The 21033-nt window shown below is 58.5% G+C and overlaps 1 long non-coding RNA gene across 2 annotated transcripts; it reads left to right on the top strand.

Annotated features, from left to right (window-relative positions):
- Window positions 1–624: 624 nt before the first annotated feature.
- On the top strand, window positions 625–10718 carry LOC139045042 (uncharacterized). Of its 2 annotated transcripts, none has more exons than XR_011502620.1 (3): window positions 625–2008; window positions 2274–2418; window positions 4079–10718. It is a non-coding gene; the product is annotated as an uncharacterized lncRNA (long non-coding RNA). The 2 variants fall into 2 exon arrangements; XR_011502621.1 differs by lacking the exon at window positions 4079–10718 and adding an exon at window positions 3352–4065.
- Window positions 10719–21033: the final 10315 nt, after the last annotated feature.

Consider the following 21033-nt stretch of genomic DNA (forward strand, 5'->3'; position numbering starts at 1 on the left):
GTTGCTCAACTTCTCTGAGTTCAGCAGGAGGCATAAGGCATAAGTGATGCCTTAAGTTCCCTGTGAGGACTAAGTGGATGGGAAAGGGACCTTGTAGACGGCATGGTCTCGCACGGACAACTAGTGCGACCCTTGGCTCCTGCTGTCCCACGTCCTGTTCTAGGTCAAGGCCGCAGAGAGGAGGGCGGAGGAGGGAGATGCTCAGGGGACCCTTTTTTCTTCAGTGACATCTGTTTGCTTAAGGAGGGTGATGACACTCCCCAGGACGCCCTCGAGGTGTAAATATTTACCGATGGAGGGCTGTAGGAGGACCGGGGCCCCGGACTGGGGTGAGGCCCTGAAGAACATCCCCAGCTCAGAGGGCGGAGCCGGGGAGGCGGGAGAGGCCGCGAAGGGAGGCGGAAAGGAGAGGAGAAATCACACACAAATATTTGCTGAAGGAGAACAAATTCCACAAGTGGCAGAACTATTTTAGAAATGTTCTATTTGCACAAGAGTCGGCCATGCGGGCACCACGGCCTGGAGGGCGGGTGGAGACTGTCTACACAAACGCACACACAGGGCCCACCGCCACCTGAGAAGTCAACTCACCGCTGGGCTTCGGCTCCTGGACGCTTCCTTTCCATGTGACACGTAATTCAGGAAGTTAAGAGCAACGGATGGTCATTCCTGAAGCCCAGCCCGGTGCCAGCGCCTCCACGTGGCATTCCACGGCAAGTGTGGCTCCTGGCCCCACCTTTCCACGGAGGCCCTGGGCAGCCACCGCCCATTCACCCAACACCTGTTCCCTGGGCACCTTTGGGGGCCAGGCCCTGCTGCACGTTCCAGGAGGGAGCGGTAGAGGAGTGAGACAGACGGCAATTCAGAGCATGACACCAGCAACGAGAAAAGTGGGGTGACCAGGCAGGGCACGAGGGGTGGCGAGAAGGGGGTGGTTTAGGGGGATTGTGACCCAGGCAGGGGACTCTGCAGGTGCAAAGGCCTGGAGGCTGAGCTGAGGACACTGGCGATGAGGGAGGAGGGCAGAGTCCCTGGGATGGCTACAGTTAAGGGGACCACAGTGGGGGGGTCAGGGAAAACTATGCAGCCCAAGGCCCCTGTGCGTAAAGCAGGGGCGTGTTCGACCCTGGTCTGAGTCCAGGCGGTTTTACACAAAGGTTAGAGGACAGGATTGCAGCAGGAGAGAAGGACAGAGACAGAAGCCTGGGCTGAGATGCCCAGGGCAGGTGGGACCCAGGTCTCGTGGGAGCCAGCCCCGCTCTGATTGCCCCGCAGGACCAGGCACTGAAAGGGGATCCTGCGGGGGGCTCAGACAAGCCCTGAGGAAGCCAAAGGGCCTGATTGCCTCCACGTGGCCTTGTCTGTGCAGGGATCAGAACAGCCTCTCTCCTTACCACCCCCCACTTTGGTTTCTCCCTCCTCCCTAGAGAGAGGCGCTCATCCTTTTGACCCACCCTGCAACAGCTGCCAAGCCCGACCCAGAGGCCCGCCCACCAGTGCTGAGAGCCTGGCCGGCCTCTGCAAGGGGCCCAGGGACACAGACCAGCTAACAAAGGAAGGGGGGCAGCGAGGCAGGGACAAAAAGCACAACCCAACATGGAGATGAACGAGGACACAAGAGCCACCCTCCAGGAGCTCCATCCGCCTGGAGGCTGCCCTGCGTGAAGTGGGCATGGAGCTCATGACGCGTCCGAGGAAACTGGAGAGGGCAGATCAATCGTCGTCTGAAACAACAGGCCGCCTCCCTCGCCATCAATGCACAGCTTGGCGTTGGCAGCACTGCCTGGCGAGGGGGCCAAGCCTGTTCCACCTGCTGAGGGTAATCTCCCCACACTGAGACCCACGAAGTTTGACTTAATAGTCCAGTTGCCATGGCAACCCTCACTGCTGGTTCTCCCCATGTCATTCTTCATCGCAAACCCTGCTAGGAACTTCTTGCTTCAATTGGAAACTTATGGTTGCCAAGGCAACCCCCTTAAGGCGCCCTGAGGATGCAGGTGGGCTGCAGGTGAGGGTGGGATCTGCCCACTGAGGCTGGGATGGCTGATGGTGGGCAGAGCCGGGGAGGGCAACCGTGGCGTGAGGTGAATAGGTTTGGGCCAGAAGAACATGAGGGCAAAAGGGGGACTCTGGAAAGAGAGGACAATGGCCTCCACAAACGCACTCACTCATTCACTCCTTTACCTGCTTGTAAGCCGTTCATTCACTCGCTCACCTGCACAGTCCGCCACTAGAGCCCCTGTTCCGTCTTCTGGCTCTCTTGTTTCCCGCAGGCTGGGTGGATGGAGGAGTGGGCAGAGCCCTCCGCACACGTACACAGCCCACATGGAAAAGCAGGAACAGAAGGAGCACTGGCTTTGGAGTCAGACAGACCTGGGTTTCATTTAGACTCCTGACTCTCCTCATTTATCAGTAGAGGTAAGAACAGACCCTGCTTCTGAAGATATTGGGTGCAGGAAACAACCTGAGTCCCCATAACAACGCCCTGAGACAGGTCTGCACCTGAGAGGTACGCGGGCAGCAACCACGGGCTCTGGGTCGGTTCTCCAGTGGAGGCAGGGGGCCTCCAAGGGCTCTGCACAGGGTCGGGGGATGGGGCAGCGCAGAAATCAGGTCTGGGCCCAGACGGAGGCCAAGGGTGGGATGGGCCTCCCTCACTTGAGAGAGAAAGAGAAAGAGCCCCACGAAGGGATGGGGCAGGGGAGGGGGGACGGTGACGACACCACAGGACACAACAACATTCCAGGAGGGCCCCCCAACCCAGCTGTCCAGGCACGGTCTCACTTTATCCCAAGAACCCCACGAGGCAGCTTTCTTCCCCCCTATTTTGCAAATTAGGACACCAAGGCTCAGAGAGATGGAATAAGGTCACCCAGCAAGTAAGCAAGTTGATCCAGGATCAGCCGTGGGCCACGTTCCTTCCAAATGCCCCATTTAATTCTCACAACAGTCCTAAGGGCAGTTCCATTTTCCCCACCCCTCTGACGCAGAAACAGCGAGGCCAGGCGGCTCAGCTGGGATCTCACAGCTCCACCAGGTGGAGCCTTCCCATGCCCTGCTCCGTCTAAACTCCCAGACCTTGGACTGGAGACTGCCCTTTCCAGTCCAGAAGCCACCACGGGGAAGAGGGGTGGGAGAGGAACCCACGCAGATCCATCCTTCTCCCAAAGAATGGCTTTGCTGGGACCTGGGCCTGGCCCCGGTCAGGGTGGGGGTGTGGGGAGGGGCTTGTGCTGGGGCAACCGAGCTCCTCCAGCCACACGGAGGGTGGACTCAGGGCTGGGAGGCCAGGCAGGCAGCTGGGACAAGACAGCCCGTTTCCTGCTCCTTCACGGGAATTGTCAATACCAGACGTCCGGGCAGCACAGAACGGACCAGAAGCCCCTAGAAGTGTGAAGACTGAAGGTGGTGGCGAGAAGGAAGAGCGTGACCCTGGGAAGTGGGGAGTGTGTCCGCCACCCCCGCTCACCCGTCAGAGGGGAAACCACGGCTCAGAAACAAGTGACACATCCAAGGCTCACAGTGACCACAGGCCACGCAGACCCGAGACTCAAACCAGGTCTGCGTGGCCCTGTCCCGGGCTCCTCCGGCTGCAGGGGCCCGTTCTGGGTCTGAGCCCCTCTCCTCCTCTCTCCCCTGGCTGCAGGCCTGCAGCTGCGTGTCCTGCCACCAGCTCTGCCTTTGTCCTCAAACCCAACAGGCCTCGTCCTTCCCAGGAATCTGCCCCCTGCTCTCCTTCCCACCCGGAGCATTCTTCCCCCAGATGGCCACTCACACTCTACGCAGGACTTTGCTTAAACGCCCCCTCCTCGGAGAGGCTTCCTCTGACCATCTTTCCTGAAATAGGCACCCCCTTTGCTCAAAATAGTCAGTTTTGGGGGTGGGGGATGGGGTGCCCAACAAGTGAGACACGACGGCCGTGCTGGGTGATGGGTACCTAAGGATCCATTGCTCAGTTCTCTCTGCCTATCCATACGCTTGAAATTTCCCATAACAAAAGTTTAAAAAATAATAAATAGAAATCAACACTCCTTCCACCTCGCTCCATCCCATTTCCCTGGTTTATCTTCCTCCACAGTATTTGACCCCACCTGACATCCGTCACGTGCCCATTTGACTGTTCGGAGGCAGCCCCGTGACAGCAGGGGTCTGTCTGAGTCGCATCTGCACCCCACGGTCTGCCTCAGCAGCAGCCACACGGCCGGGGCTCAGTGGAGGTCTGCAGGGTCCACGAAAGAATGAAACACAGCAGTGGAGGCGAGTCAGAGCTACTGGAAGGGCAGGGGTCCGAGGCTTTGGGCCCGGGCCTGTCTTCATCACAGGTGTGGGACCGAGAGGGGCACAAACTTATGCTTCACGTAGTCATTCAACAAATGTTTACGGACACGCCTTCTTGCCAAGTCCTGTGCTGGCAGTGAATGTGCCAAGTGGAGTCTCCAGAGAGGCCCCTGACTGCATGGGAGACGTGCTGGGGGCTGGGGGACCCTTGGAAGGGGAACCTCACCCAGTCTTGGGCCTCAGGGAGGGTTTCCTAAAGGAAGTGATGTGTGAGTTTAGTCTCAGGATGAGTAGCATTTAGCCAGGGGAGGAGGAAGCGTGTTCCAGGCAGAAGACACAGCACAGCCAATGGCCCAGCGTAGGACGGAGCGTGAGCACTGGGAGAACCGCCCTGTTCCAGTGTGGCTGCGGCAGAGAGCGCGAGGGAGGCCAAGGCGGGAGTGCTCAGAACAAACCAGAGTGTGGAGGCCCTGTGGGCGGGCAGAGGAGCCTGGGCCCCGTGCCAAGGGTGATGGAGAGCACACCCTGCACTGTCCCGCCTGCCCCCGGTCAGTCCCAAGGACACAGCAACTCATTTCCACTTCTGGGCTTTCATGCTTGTTGTTCCCTCTGCCTAGAAAGCTCTTCCCTGACTCTCCACCCTGGCTCGCCTCCTCCTTCCGGTCTAGGCAGGAGGATGGGCTGCTGAGAGGCTGACCCTGGGCAGCCAACAGCAGTGGACGCCTCCAGGACTACACGTCCCAGCACCCTCTCTGGGTCCTGCAGCGTCTGTGGCAGACAGCTTCGCTGCTCCCAGTTCTCCGCCTCCCGCAGCCACAACCTTCTCTCAGTGGCTTTGTGCGATCGCCCACCAGGGATGGTGCATTCTCCCACCACACTGACTAGGGCCTTGACCCTGAGACTTGCTTTGGCCAGCGGGATGTGGGCAGAGGTGAGAGAGCCCCAGTTCTGAGCCTTAACAGGCACTGCAGGTTCCTCTTTGCCGCCTTGCCCTCCCACCATCCTCATGGGACAGAAATGTCCCAAGTCGCCCAAGGATGAGGCCTGCGGAGCAGCCCTGGAGCAAGCCCCCCTGAGCCCAGCTGGATCCCATGATCCCCAGCTGATCTGCAGACTTGTGAGTGAGAACAAATGGTTGTTATTTGAAGCCACTGAGTTTGGGGTTGTTTGTTAGGTGGCATTATTGTGACAATAGATGACTGATACACAGTATTTATACTCTGGTGGTTCTACCTGTTGAGTCCTTATGGTCTTATCCCACGCTGGACCACAGGACCCTCGTCGGCCTCATTCGCTGCTGTGTCTTCAGCGCCTGGCACAGTCTGGTGGGTGGAGAACTTCAAATACGTGTTGAGGGAGTGAATGAATGAATGCAACATCCCCAAGGGTCTTACAGGCAGCGGCTGAGCAGACCTGCGGGTTAGGAAGATGAGTGGCTGCTGTAAGAGGAAACGGAGGCAGTGGGCAGCCTTCACAGGGGGGCCAGTGAGGAGGCCCTTGTCATGGTCCAGACGGGGACAAAGATGGCCAGGACTCCATAATGAGCAGAGAGAATAACCACAAAGCTGATGTAGCCCGTCCTGTAGGCCAGGCTCTGATACAGCCACCTCGTAAATCCCCACAACCACCATACAAGGCTGGTACTTTGATGGTCCCTACTTTTGAGAAGAGGAGGGGCCCACCTGGTGGTGCAGCGGTTAAGTGCGCACGTTCTGCTTTGGCGGCGCGGAGTTCGCCAGTTCGGATCCCGGGTGCAGACATGGCACCGCTTGGCAAGCCATGCTGTGGTAGGTGTCCCACATATAAAGCAGAGGAAGATGGGCACGGATGTGAGCTCAGGGCTAGTCTTCCTCAGCAAAAAGAGGAGGATTTGCAGCAGATGTTAGCTCAGGGCTAATCTTCCTCAAAAAAAAAAAAAGAAGAAGAAGAGGAAACTGAGGCACAGAGAGTCAGTAACCTTCCTGGGCAATGCAGCAAGTGAGCAGCGGCTCCCAGCCCAGCTGTCCGGCCCTGGAGTCCCTGCGCTGACCCCTCCACCATGCCCTTGCCTCCTGTCTCACATTTCAGAGCAAAGATCAGTGGGACCCCAAGCCGTTGATGGCATCAAGGGGGGCCGAGAACTTCGCCCCCAGCATGTGTGGGAGGAGGGGGTGGGGAGGAAACCAGGGAGAGAGTATGGTTGCTTTTTGTGGTTTAATTCAACCTGCTGGGTCGCGCCCCTGGATCAGCTATGGAGCACAAATGCCAGGTCCCAGAGGCCCCCTTCCCTGGGGTGAACTGGGGGGAGGCAGAGAGGCGGGGGTTTCGGCAGCCCACGCAGCTGCCCTCCCACTCTCTCCTTCCTTTTCCCCCCAAAGAGTTTGTGGACGGTTCATCCAAAAGAGCTGATGACCCGGGTGTGGACCACCACACTCTTCTCCCAGGACTAGAGATGAAGCAGACAGAGAGCTCCTCAGTGACGGAATCTCAGGCAGAGGCAGAGGCAGAGGCAGCGAGGCAAACCCGGCGGGGGAAGGGGGTCCCTGGGGAGGCGGCAACAACGCATGTGGGTTGGGAACCCCCATTCGTGCACGGAGGAAGCGTGGCGAGCAACGCTCCCATCTGCTCAGCTCTTTGCAGTTTACAGAGCGCTTTCTTACACGCCTCCAGGGCCAGTGCCCACGGCAACCTCGCAGGAAGCTGTCCTCCCCACGGAGGCCTGAGAAGACTGAGGCTGTTGACTTTTCGGAGCACACACAGCCTTGAAGGACCAGAGTGGGGACCAGGGCTGGTCTGATCGCCACCTGAGCTGGCTCTGCTCCGCCGACGTGGAGATCACTTCCAGGAGCTGGAGACTCGGGGCAGGCTGGTGTCCTAAGGGGTGGGGGGGTCAGCCCACGCGGGAGCCTGGTGACCCCCTGGGGAGTCCGGGCACTGGGAAGGAGGTCGGTGCCCTGTGGATTTGTCTCCGTGGAGGGAACCACAATCTTTAGAACGAAGCTCACCTTCAGAAAAGACTCTCAGAAAGAACTCGGGTGATAAAGATGCTCGGAGGACGGAGGTGAGAGGACGATTAAGAGGTGAGGGGGCGAGGTAACCTCATGCGGAAAAGCTGCTCAGGCCGGGCCTTGAGGAGAAGCTGGTGCGGAGAATTCTGCCGGCAGAGCTCAGGGAAGCTCCCAGCTCCTCACCACCCTCTCCCCGCTGAGACAGGCAGCGCTCCCTTCTCGAGGCACCCTGGACGGACCGTGCTCTGCACACATTGCATCACTCGTTGGTGATATTCTGCTTGGCGGTTTCTGTGTCGGCCTCGCCTACTAGACTTGGCGCTGCCCTCTCATTCATTCGTTCACTCATTCCTTCACCCACAGGGTGCCTAGCAGTACTGGGTGCTGGAGATCCAGTGACAGGTGGGATGGACAAGGTCGCGTGGATAGTGGTGTGAAGGGTCAGGAGAGAGGGCTTTCCTGTGGCCTCACACCTGGACACCTGGCTTTCTCGATGAGGAATCCAGGTGCTAGAATCTTCCAGCCAAGAACTTGTTACAGTGGCCCCCTTCCTGTCTCCACAGCAGCCTGGCTTTCCCCCACTGCAGCTTTGTTCCTTTGGCTCCAGACGTTGCTTCCTGTTAAATTCAGATCTGCCCACCACAGAGGAACACAGTGGCCTTGTCCATCAGGACTCCTGGTTTGTTCTTGGTTTTATCTGTTCCAGCACCTAGTCCAGAGCCTGGGAGGTGTTTGATGAGTGGACACAGACGAATGAGTACATATCTAGGTGAATGCCTACTAGGTGCTGGGCATGGGGCGAGGCGCTGGAGATATGGAGGTGGATCGGACACACTGTCGCTGGCCTCGACAGGCAGAGGTCAACGAGGCGCAACACGATGCAATGAAGAACCACCGTCAATGTGCTCGCTCCGATATTCTGAGTATCATTAACCACAAAGAGCATCTGCTGAGCTGAACTAGACCAAATGCCAAAACCGTTTCCACAAGCCAGTCAAACCCTCTGACACAGGGTCACCTTTCCCGTTAGTGGCTCAGAGGCACGTTAGGAGGGAGAGACACAGCAGGGTCTCAGTGTCCGTCACTCTTATTCCCACCTCACAGTGAGACAGCTGAGGCTCGGGAAGGTCACATAGCTGGGAGAAGGCAGAGCTGGGGAGCAAACTCAGGCCGATGAGACGCCAGTGTGTATGTCCTTCGACGACAGCCCAGCTCCTGGCTTCCCCAGGCAGTTGGAGAAGGCCCATCTGCAGCAGGACAGAAGGAGCCCAGCCCAGAGACACCCAAGGCCAAGAGGTGGGGACCAAACAGGGAAACAACAGCTTCCTCAGGGCCCTCCCAGCTGATGTCACTTGTGGGCCCGAAGTAGGTCACGTGATCCCCCTAGCTGCAAAGGAGTCTGGGAGGTGGGTGTGTTCCCTGGGCTGCCACAAACACACTTGAGTTCTTTTGAAAGGAAGCGGGAGGATGGACACGGGTGGGTGGGCAACTTGGCTGTGCCTGCCTCATTTTTGATGATGACAAGTAAGATGACAATCACTACCGTGATCATCATTGTTATGGCCATTCCCTGCCTGTCCCCGGCACACCCCCAGCCCCATGCCAGGAAGGCACTGTCCCCCATGCAGCCCACCACACACACACACAGACCCCGCAGGAGGGACTCCCTGAGCCCCCAGTGCAGCCACTCAAGGCACAGGTCACAGGGGCCCCTTGCCAGACTTGGGACCACTAGAGCCCAGGGCCCCAGGACGTGTCCAAACAGGTCCCAGCCCCGCCCCTCCACCAGCCGCCCCAGCAGGGACAGCTATTTTGGGAGCAGTTGGCTGGCAGGTGGCACCTCATGACAGCAGTTCTCACTCAAGCCAGGCAGACCCTGGCTGATGCCCTCTGCTCTCTCGCCTCCCCTTCTCGCCGCCTGGCAGCCCTCACTCCCCAGCCTCATGCCCCCCTGCCCCCTCTCCCACCATAAACCCCTCCCAAGCTCCTCTCCTCTCCTCTCCTCTCTCTCTCCTGCCTCCCGGTTCCATTAAATCCAATGTCCCCTGCATCCCGAACAAGGAGCACAGCACTGATGCTGACACGGGGGAGCCTCTCCTGTCTGCCAGGCACCAGGCCACTCCTTCACCGCAGCATCTCATTTCACCATCAAAGCGAGCCTGTGAGGCAGGCCCCATCCCGGCCCCGTTTTACAGACGTGGAAACTGAGGCATGGAGAGGCTGAGTCACTGGCCCAAGACCACAGTAACAGCAAAGCAGGGATTCAAACCCAGATGTTCTGGCTCCTTCACCTCCAGGTCCGCGGCCCACCGCTCTTGCCAAGGGCCTGCGTGGGGCTCGAGGGACATGGAGCTGAAGAAGGAGCAGCAGCTGTTCTTGAGCTCACGGTCCAGTGGGGGCGCGGCGAGGAGTCGGCCGCCTGGATGGATGTGGGCACCTGCTCTTGGGCCATCGCTGTGCTGGCAGCTGCAGGACTGGAAGGGAAGGAGCCGTTGACCAGGAGAAGGTGGCCTCCTGCATTGGAACTGGCCTCAGGAGAGGGACCAGCCTGAGGGTGTGAGGGTCCAGCAGGAAAGGTGGCACGGGCACAGGGCCGGGCAGGGGTGAGGTGTGGGAGGCGCTGGCTTGGCCCCGAGGGTGAGCACTGCCTTCAATCTGCACCCCAGGAGCCTCACTTGTGGCGACCTTGTGCCTGCCCCACACACGCCACCAGGGGAAAGTGAGGGACATTAACCAGGGTGACCTGTGAGGGTGGAGGGCGAGGCTGAGCAGGACCAGGGCCAGAGAGCAAAGGCCACTTCCCTGGCTGGCCAGAGGAGGGCGCAGCTCCAACGGAGGGGACAGGGGCTGTGACCTCAGCGGGGATGCAGCCAACTGAGGCAGCCCCGAGGGAGGGAGCCAAGAACGCACACCCCAACCCCGCTCCCTTCCTGCTGTCCATCTCCCGTGAGCCTGCACCGCACCGTGGTCAACCCCAATGGGGAAACAGAGGCCAGGGAGCCCCTCGATGCCAGCTGTGGTGGGCAGAACGATGCTCTTCACAGGGATCCATGTACACATCCCTGGAACCTTCCACGGCAAACGGGACTTTGCAGGTGTAATTAAATTAAAGACTTTGAGATGGGGAGATTTCTGGATTATCTTGGGCCCAACGGAATCACAAGAGTCCTCAAAGAGGGAGGCAGGAGGGTCAGAGGCAGGGAGCAGAGATACGAGGATGGAACTTGAGGGTCAAAGAGGCTGGAAGATGCTCCGCTGCTGGCTTTGAAGATGGGAGAAGGTGCCACGAACCAAGGAAAGCCAGTAGCCTCCAGAAGCTGGAAAGGACAAGGAAACGGGTCTCCATAGCACCCCCAGATGGAGCCAGCCCTGCCGCCAACACCTTGACCTCAGCCCTGAGACTGATTTCGGACTTCTGACCTCCAGACTGGAAGAGAGTAAATCTGTGTTGTTTAAGCCACTAAGTTTGTGCTCATTTGTTCCAGCAGCCGTGGGAAACCACTACGCTGGCTCCACAGGCCGCCTCCCAGGACAAGGAGCAGGGAGGGAAGGGCGGGCCAGCTCTTGAGGGGCAGGCGGAAACAGCCAGCACAAGAGCGAAGGCACAGCCGGTCACACAAGCACGAGATGTGTTTAGGCCATGGCGCCCCGTCCACTGGGAAAAGACCATAAGGTGCACAGGTGGTGTGTGGTGGCAGGTGGGGCCCGAGAGGGCGAGACAGGAAGGCCTTGAAACAACACGAAACAGAGGAGCTTGGGCTTTCTGCTCTGGCAATGGGGAGCCATGGGAGGTTCTTGACCAGAGAGCAGCTTGATCAGATTTGGATTCAATCAGATTGGTGAGGGACTGGACAGGAGAGGGGTGGGCTGGAAGGACAGGAGGAGGAAGCTAGTTGAGATGCTGTTGCCATCTGCTGGCTAGCCCACAGGAAGGGCCCTCCAACACAAGCAAGGGGCCGGGCCTGTGGCTTTGGGTCTCCTTTCGGCAGTTCTAGCCATGGCCCATTGGTCCCCCGGCCCACCTTCACACCCATGCCACATTTCACCTACCACATCCCTGACCTGGGGACCAATGGCTGCTCCTCTCCATTGATCTTCCCCAGCCTTCCAGGTCCAGCTCCAGGGCGCCTCTTCCAGGGAGCCCTCCCTGATGAGCCTCTAAAGCCATAGGGACTTCAGGAGCCATCTCACCCAGCCCCTCCCCTGCCCTCCTCCATCCCTCTTCACCTCTGCTCACACAGCCCCACTGCCTGGGTTCAAATCCCAGCGCTCCACTTCCTAACGTGTGTCTTACCCTCTCCGTGCCTCGATTTCCTCGTGTAAAATGAGGACAACGGAGGCAGCTACTCGGCAGGGTTGTTGTGAGGAGTAAACAGACACTAACGCAGCGATCGCTCAGCACAGCGCCTGTGGGTGCGTGGTAAGCAGCCAGCAAGCGTGGCACTTGCTGTTAGGATCGGGCCTTCCTGGGCTGAGCGCAGCCTTAGGCTCACTCCCTCCCTGGCCCAGCCCTGCACCTCGGGCCACCAGCACGCAACTAATCCATCTCCTGCATGGCAGCAGCTGTAAATACCCGAGGGCAGAGATCACGTCCCCTGGGCTTTCCCGCCTTTGGCCAAGCAGCCCTGTCCCTTCTCCCTTCTCACATCCCCCTCCCCCCACACTGAGGCTTCCGAGCCTTTCCGCACAAGCTCCTTCCTCCAGCACATTCCTGGCCAGGGCTCGCTGTGGATACAAGCTTCCTTCTCCACAGCTCGCTGGGCTCCTGCCAGGCCCCAGGGACACTGAGGCAAAGAAGGTGTCATCCCTGGCCACAGCAGCTCTTGCTGTCCTTGGAGTCTCTGGAAGCAGGAGTCCCGCTCCGGCAGCTGGACAAGAGGAGGCTCAGGTGTAGCTGTTTGCCTGCTGTGGTTGGAATTCCATACTTTTCTTCCCTATAATTCTTGAATTCTAGTTCTCGAATTGAGTTTTGTGGCCTGGCTTTGTGGCTGCAACTGGACCATAAGGTCACTGAGGGCAGCTCCTCGCCTCCTCCCATCTTATCCCCCATAGCACCTGGCGTGCCAAAAATATTCCAGTCAGCTCATGGGCCACAGACCCCAGGACCTCAGAGCCTCAAGGGGCCTCAGGGACCAGCTGGTTGGATGCTCCCATTTCAAAGGTGGGGGAGCTGTGGTCCAGAGAGGTCACATGGCCGGTTCACGGCCATTTCCAGCGCGACTCCCCAAGGGATCTTCTGCGCGTTTCCCCAGCCCCAGAAGGGCCTGTTTATCTCCCTCAGGCTCCGTCCCCAAGCCAAGTCCCCATTTCTCACAATTTTTTTCACCAGCATCCTTTGTCACAGGGCCTTGTCACTCTCTGGACATCTACACATTGCGATGTGATATTGGGGAAGTGCTAGGATCCCAGACTGCATCTACAACATGATCACAACTGCACCGAAAGGAGGTCTGCATGTGAATTAGGACCGGGAGGAAATACAGAAAATTGGCAGTGGGCAACCTAAGAAAGCTGGTGGGATTCTAGGTGATTCTTCATCCTTCCTTCCTGTCTTTTCATTTTATCATTGCCTTGTTGCTCTGAAACGGATGCACAAGGAAGGAGGTGCACCCAACACCTCTGCACGCCTGTTCTGCCCTGGACGCCATGCATGGTGCTCACGTGGCTCGGCTGTACGGCTGCAACAGTCCTGTAAAGCTCTGTCATCCCCACCTTGCAAAATGAGGAAAATAGGGTTCCGAGATGTTTAGAAAAATTAAGTACCCAGTTTGCATAGCTAGTAAGGGAGAGGCAGAATTTGAACATGAGATTTCCAATTCCAAGTCTAGTGTTCTTCCCCTAAAAGTAGAGCAGAGGTGGAGAGATAAGGAAGGTGGGAAAGAAGGAGGGAAGGAGGGAAGAAGGAAATAACTAAATATGCTACATTAATTGGTTTGTCCCAGGCACACATAGTGTTTAGTATCTGGATGGATGGATGGATGGATGGATGGAAGGATGGAAGGATGGAAGGATGGACGGATGGACGGATGGACGGTTGGACGGATGGACGGATGGAAGGATGGAACAATGGAAGGATGGAAGGATGGAAGGATGGATGGATGGATGGACAAATGGATGACCGGATGGGTGGATAGATCAATTGATCGATGGATGTATGGATGGGTAGACGAATGAAGAGACAAATGGATGGATGGATAGATGGATGGGTGGGCGAATGGATGCATGAAAGAATGGATGAATGGGTGGATCGATGGGCAGATGGATAGATGGATGGACGGATGGACAGACAGACAGACATCAGGCAAGTAGTGGTTCCCAGGCTAGGAGCAGAGTTATTTCCACATGCCTCTCAGTTCCTGTCCGAGAGGCAGGGATAGGGTTGCATGGGAGACAGTGGTCTGCGCCTGGGCCCCTCTGCCTGGGGGAATCCTAAACCTTTCCCCGCTTCGCCCTTGCTCCTGAGGTGGTGAACGGGAAAATAGGAGAACAGAAAAATGACAGGTGGGGAATTGCCACTAACTGGTCCTTGAGCAAAGGATGTTTCCCCAGTCCCTCCTCCCCTGTTTGGAAAGACTGGGGGCTGCCTTCCAAGGAGGTGGGGGGACCTGGCAAGGGCTGTGTTCCTGCCCTGATGGGTTTGGACACAGGAAGGCGAGCCGGGGGCAGAGTGGGGGCTGGGAGAGCTGAGCGGCTCAGCAGAAGGGTGAAGGGAACTGCACGTGGGCTGGGAAGCGAGAGAGCACGCCCCGCCCAGACCTGTGTGGGACGGGCCTGGTTGGGCGGCAGTGGCAAGGGGACAGTAAGAACAAGGGCCCCTCACAGAAAATGTGAAGCTGTGGTTTGGGGTTCCGTGCAAACCCTCCCCCACGCCCACCCTCCTGCCAATCCTCAATCGTCTGCTGCCCCATGTGGGAGAGAGGGATTTTGTGAAAACTGAGGAAGAGGCCAAATTCCACATCTGGGTTGATGTCCACATAACAGAGAGAGCGTGTGAGATGGGCAAGCTCCAGAAGCCCCATTAAGTCAGAGGAAGCAGGAGCCTGAGGCTCTGGAAACTATAGGGTCCTTTGGGGGTAGGCTGGTGGAACTGCTGTCAGGATGTCCAAGCGCAGAGGGCCCAGCTGACCCCCGGATCACACAGGTGCTAGAGACATTTTCCTTGCATTTTGGGAAGCCGGGCAGAAACATCGTCTCCTTGCCCTTCGCAAGGAGGCAGAGGCCAGGGAGGTCGCCCGCAGGCCCGCAGCGGAGGCAGGGCCAGAGCCCAGCCAGCGAGGCCGCGTTAGGGAGGCTGGCAGGTGAGGGCAGGAGGGGTGGGGCAGGGGCCTCCAGGCCTGGGCATCAGGGGACAGGCCTGCAAGACAAAGGCTGCAGCAAGAGGCCTGGGGACAAAGTCGCTGCTGTGTGGACCAAGTTCTAAAATAAGCCCGACTCACCGCAAGTCTGGTCACCATGGCAACGAGAAAGTTGCTCGGCACCGTCACTGGCACTGTCACCATTACCGGGAGGAGCCTGCTATGACCAGGCCCAGGGTAGGCACTTTCACACACACACTGTCCCACTGAGACCCTCATCATCGTCACTCTGCCGATGGGAGCACTGGGGTTGAGACCGAGGCTCCCGCCAGGGTCACACAGCCCAGGTCTGTCTGGCTGCTGGTCCAGCAATGGATGGGGACTGGGAGGCCTGGACCCAAACCCCCATCTCCCTCCCTCTCTCCCTGCCTCCCGGGTACCTCTGAGCCTCAGCTCCCCCCATCCCACCCCAAGCATGGTCAGGGGTGGGTGCCGGCGTGGGTCTGCGTCCCTCCAGGGTGGTGGGGGAAAACGGGCATGAATCCCCATGAGCAGGGACTCTGGGACTCCTGTAATAATCTCCTGCTCTCTGGGCTTAATTACAGCGATGGCCCCCGTGGGATTCGTTAATAGCGCTTCCCTGTGGCAGTCGTGTCAGACAGACTTAGAGCTAATGCTTTATGTCTGCTCCAAGCTTTCTCATCCCCTCTTCTAGAATCAGGCCCTGTCCCCTGACCACAAGGACAGGGTATGACCCAGGTCTGACAATCAATCATCGCCCCCTTCTCTCTGGCAAGTGTTACTGGTCCGAGACAGAAAGACTGACCCAGCAGAGCCAATCAGAGAGCTCCCCTGGACTGATGTGTGGATACCGAGGGAAAGACGTCCTTGCTTTCTCCGTGGGGGTGGGGAGACCGCTGAGTTAGGACTTCTGGTGACCTCGCCCCACATACTCTGGAGAAGGTGTGAACATCAGTCAGGCTTCAGCGACAGACAACAGAATCTATTCTAGGTAATCTAGGCAAAAAGAGATTTTTTTTCTTAAAGGCTTTTTTAAGTGGCTGGGCACCCAGGAACAAGTGCCCAAAACACAGCCCAGAACTGGGCCACCCAGGGGGCTGTGGCTCCTGCCTCCACCTGAAAGCTGCGGCATCAAGAAGTTGCCGCTCGGCTGCCAGCTCCAGAACCGTGCCTGCTCTGCTGCGACCCGCACAGCAGAACGGCTGCTCTGCGCCCTGTTTCTCTCCCCACGAAACTCAGTTCCAATTCTAGTCCACGCAGTGCTCTTCCCGGCAGGGTTGGTGTCACAGCCCGAGGGCGACCTGCAGGAGACTCTGGGAAGCAGCGCTGTGGAGCTCTGCAGCTCCTGCGGCACAGGAGGCACGCTACACAGAGGGGCAGCCAGTGCGGCATGTCCCACAGGCAAAGTCTGACTCTCACCCATCACTGTCACCCGAGACGACGCAGTCACAATGCCCCACACTGCCCTGCAGCTGGGGTCGGGGACCCGAGGTCCAGCCTGGGCTCTGCTGCCTCCTCGCTGTGTGTCCTCCACTCCAGCAAACCCCACCTCCCCTTGGGGCTCAGTCTGTTCCTCTGTCATTTGGGGATGGAGACACCTGTCCCAGATACATCTCTGAGCGGTTATGAGAACAGGTGAGGAAGGCCTGGACACGGTACGGACCTGCGCACCCGGGAAAGTGGTTACAACTCAGCAAATGGTTTTAACCCAGAGGAAAGTGAACCCAGAGATGGTGAAATGACTGCCCCACACTCAGGTTCAGGCAAAAAAATGTAGAGAACTGGAACGTGAGATGGTGAATTCTCCCTTAGGTCTTGGGGGATGGGGCGAGGAAAGAGCAAGGGTGGGACGACTCAGGAGGAGGAGGTGGTGGTGGTGGTGGGTTGGCGTAAGTTATCCTGGCTGGATAGCAAATTTTCCCAAAGCTCAGTGGCTTAAAAATCACAAACACTTATTAACCCCATTTCTATGGATCAGGAATCTGGGCCCGGCCTCATTGGGCTCTGGCTCAGGGCCCTCACAGGGTTGCCATCAGGGTGTCAGCAGGGGCTGTGCTCTCACCTGTAGGCTCGGCTGGGGACGGTTCACTTCCCAGCTTGCTCACACAGCTGTGGATCAGCCTCAGGTCCCAGCTGACAGTCAGCCAGAGGGAGGCAGCTCTCAGCACAGCGGCTGGCTCCCAGCAAGCAAGAGAGCAAGAGGAGGAGCCCAAGACGCAAGCCACTGTCTTCTCGCAACTGAATCTCAGAAGTGACATCACATCCCCTCCCTTCTGTCGTATTCTATTTATCAGACTCAGGTCACTAAATCAGCCCCCACTCAAGGGGAGATTGACACAAGAGGGTGTCTACCACGAGGTGGGATCACTCAGCCATCTGAGAGGCTGCCCACCTCAGGCCTTGAAGGAGAGGCCCCCATCCCAGGCCCCTCCGCCTCTGAGAAGAGGGTGGGGTAGGCGAGGCAGGAGAGGTTGTTCCCATCACCTTTGCACCGAACGTGCCCAGCCCTGGGTCCTGCAGGTAGAAAGGCTGAAATAAAACCATCTTTGGCTGCCATCCCTTCCCCTGCAGGGTCAGCCCCGTAGAAAGGGGAGGAAGACAGAGGTGAGAGAATGAGGACAGAGGACAGGGTTACACACATCAGCAATGGCAGCCCCACAGCCACCCCTTAGATCAGGCTTTCCCAATACAACAGGAGGCCCCAAGGCCCCAAAAGGCAGCATGGTGTCACGCAAGGAGCACTGGACTAAGAACCAAGAGGTCTGGCTTCTGACCCTGGGTAAGCCCCTAACTGGCTCTGTGTCCGTGAGCAAGTCACATGCCCTCACTGGGCCTGTGTCTCCAGCTGTAACACAGGGAGGTGATCTGACATTGCCCAGGTTCTCTTGGGCTCCAACATTCCAAGTTCTCCTCCATGAAAAAGGGATCAGGACTAGACGGAGGCAACCGAGGGGCTCAGCCTGGGCCTCCACCTCCTGCCCCGAAGGCGACTGCCCCTGCAGCCATTTCCCTCCCCTCCATCCTCTCTCCTTAGTGTCTGACTCCCTGGTCTCCCCTCCTGGCCGGCTTTCTCTGTCCTCACACAGCCCAGCCCGCCCCCAACCCCATCCACCCTCCTCTTGCCCCTCCCCACCCAGAGCTGAGCCGGATGTGGCTACACTGGGCTCCAGGAAAGGGCTGAGCAGATGGCTGGACCAGGGATTCGACAGTGGCTGGAAATTGGTCACCTGATGCCCAGGGTTGGCGCTGGAGGCTGGCCTCTGGTCTTCCTCCCCAAGGAAGGTGGGGGAGATGCTTCTGGACCTGAAGCAGCCGCTCTGACACTCCTCCCCCCTCCCCACCCCTGCTGCTGAGGAGTGAGTTCCATGTGGGGGCTGGAACAGAGCTGTCAAAGCAGCACCCAGGCTCCCAGGTGCGGGGCTTACATAACTGATGCCACCCCCGCCCCCAGCCAGCCCCTCGGCTCCATCTCCAGGCACAAGGCCACCCGGTACCCCACACCGGCCTTCACAGGGTCCCTTCCTCTTGGAAGACCCCATAGCACTTATGTCCTGGAGGCCCTGTGTGCTGACACTGACATTCTTTTCTGGGCCTTCTCCCCTGAGGCAGAAGCGTGCTTTGTGCTAGTGTCCAGGAAACCTAGCGGATGCTCAGTAAATTTAGTTCAATGAACTAAAAAAGTCAACAATAATAATAGAAACACTCAGATAGTATAGACCACGTGCCAAGTACTCTTCTAAGCACCCTACAGACTTAATGCATTTACTCCTCGTCACGGCCCAGGACTGTAGCTACTATCAACATCTCCACAACAGGGACGGATGGGTGAGTGAGCGAGTGCTGCGTTCCTTCCACGGGCAGGCATGACCCGAGAGCAGACCACCAGCAGGCATCAAGACCCATCACACAGCGGGAGAGGATGAGAGGGTGGGCGAGAATCTGCTCCCTACAGCACACATCTCCTGATGACCACAGCTCCCCAGGAAGGCAGAAAGGGCAAAGGTATTGTCCTAATCCCCATTTTCTGGATCGTTATCAGTCAGGATAGACGAGGTTAAACTGTGTAACAAACAGCCCCCAATCTCAGTGGCTGGAAACAACAAAAGGTCTATTTCTCACTCCTGGGAGAAACATGGCCATTAGAAGGGGGGGACAGGGCTCTGCCCCATGCCGTCCTTGCTGAGGAACCCACCTGGAACTTCCTGTCCCTGCTCAGGACAAAGGGGGTTGGAAGAATAGTGCACCGGTTGTGAAAGGTTTCCACCCAGAGGTGACCTGCGTTACTTCGGCTCCTGTTTCAGTGGCTGGAGCATGTCTCATGGCTGACTCGAGGGCAGGGATGTGTAACCTCCGGTGGGCGCAGAAGAGGGGAAATTGTGGATTTTTGTGAAAAGTGTGGTTAAGTGTGCATTTGTGGAGTGTCTGCTCTGTGCTGAACACTGGAAAGAAAACACCGAATCCAGCATAGCCCAGTGCTCCCAGGGCCCACCTTCTGAGGGGGAAACCAACAAACAGGAGGAAATTACAATCCAGTGAGACAAGAGCGCTGGCAGAGGAGAGGGGTGCTCAGAGGGGCCCTGGCCCGGGGAACAGCAAGGGCTTCTGAAAAAGGAGACATCCAAGCTGAGCAAGGCTGGCCTTCAAACCCAGATCTTCTGTAACAGGTGGAGAGAGGGGAGATCTCGAGGCCTTTCCTTGGGGAACCCACCAGCCCCAAGACCTCAGCTTGCAGAGCAACCCCATGGGGAAGGGAGTCCAGCCTTAGCACCCGGTGCCCGCTTCATTATGGGGCACTTCAGCTCTTCCCTCCTGGGAAGGAACAGGAAGAGGGTTTCCACCAGGAACGGGTCGGGCCTTCCCGGGACAAGGACCCCTGGAGAAGGAGAGGCAGAGAGGGAAGGCCAGCCCAGCCTCCCCACTGGAGAGGACACCCTCCTAAGTGCCACCAGCCCCTTCTAAAGGGAGGGGTGGACTTGAAGTTGGGGGGCTCCAGGAGCCCGGAAAGATCCTTAGATTCGCCCAGGCTGTGACGATCATACCCGCAGGAGCCTGAGGGCTGGGGGCTAGACGCAGCTGGGGCCCACCCAGGAGACCAGGTCACCTGTTCATCCCTAATTCTAGTATTTGATGAGTCTCCATATGGGAAGAGACCCCAGAAACTGTAGGTGTGGTCGCCTCCAGGGAGGGAAAGTGGGTGTCTAGGGAACAACCTGGTGGAAGGGGGCTGACTTTGACTTTTGCATTTTCCAACCTAAACAAATAAAAATTTTTTAACAGGTGTTTGACTTGAATAAAAATTTCTGAGTCTAGCCTCTTAAGCCTCTAAGATTGTAAGATCCCTCTAAAACTAGATTCTGTGATTCTCAGAGGCCGTTGGCACAGATTTGGGGGTCAGACATCCCTGGGGCTTCACCCATTGCTGTGTGACTGCACCTCGCGGTGCCTCAGTTTCCTCGTTTGTGTCAGAGACGAGGACACCCGCTTCCCCCAAACATTATCAAATTGAACGGGGTGAAGTCAGGCGTCTCCCCCGGCTCTGGCACCCGGCAAAGCCTGTGTCTAAACAAGTGAGCGGTGGACACCCCGGGCCTGGAGGGGGCGGAGCGTTCCCACACTCGGGAGGGGCGGGAGGCGGCGCGGGAGCCCGGGCAGCAGCGTGGTGCTCTGGCGCCCCCTCGCGGACACCGTCCTCCTCACACCCCTGGGAGAACTGGGGCCCGCTTTTACCCAAAATCTGATGCTTGGGGTGAAAAAAGGCCCAAGGCCAAGGCAAGAGGCCCACTGGCCGCTTTGGGCCCCCGCCCGATGTACAGCCCCCGGGAATGGCCGGCAGCTCCGGACGCGGCTCAGCACGCACAGCGCGAACCGCCGGCGCCCCGGGCGGGTCCAGGCCGCGCCGCCACGGCCCCCCGCGTGCTCCGCCCGCCCGGTCGCGCTAGTCCTCCTCTGAACACCCGGGGACGCGGGCCCGGGGAGCTCCGCCGCACGCGGGGGACACCGCGGAAGGGGCGGCACCGGGATGCAGCCTCGGCGCAGCCCTCGCCCCGCTCGACGTCGGGAGCCGCAGCCTGATGTCCCCAGCGCGGTGACGTCCACACGCGCCTCGGAGAGGTTTTTCTTTCCCCATCTGTAGGGCGACCACCTGTCCTGGTTTTCCCGGACTGAGGGCATCCCTGGAATGTGGGGCTTCCCGTGCTAGCACTGGGAAAGGCGCCTCCGTTCTGCAGACGAAGAAACAGGTTCAGAGAGGGCAGTCTGTGGCACAGCCGCGAGGCGGGGAGCCTGGGGCGCACTCAGGTGAGGCAGGTCGGGGGCGGAGCTGGCCGAGCGGCTCCCTGAGGAGCACAGAGTGGAGGGGGGAGAGGAACGAGAAGCGGCCGGAGAAAAGCGAGTCTCTCCACGGCACTGATACCCCCTCCTCCTAGGACGGCCCTGGAGGGTCACCTGGACCC

Source organism: Equus asinus, chromosome 4 (assembly GCF_041296235.1).
Source record: "Equus asinus isolate D_3611 breed Donkey chromosome 4, EquAss-T2T_v2, whole genome shotgun sequence".
NCBI lineage: Eukaryota > Metazoa > Chordata > Mammalia > Perissodactyla > Equidae > Equus > Equus asinus.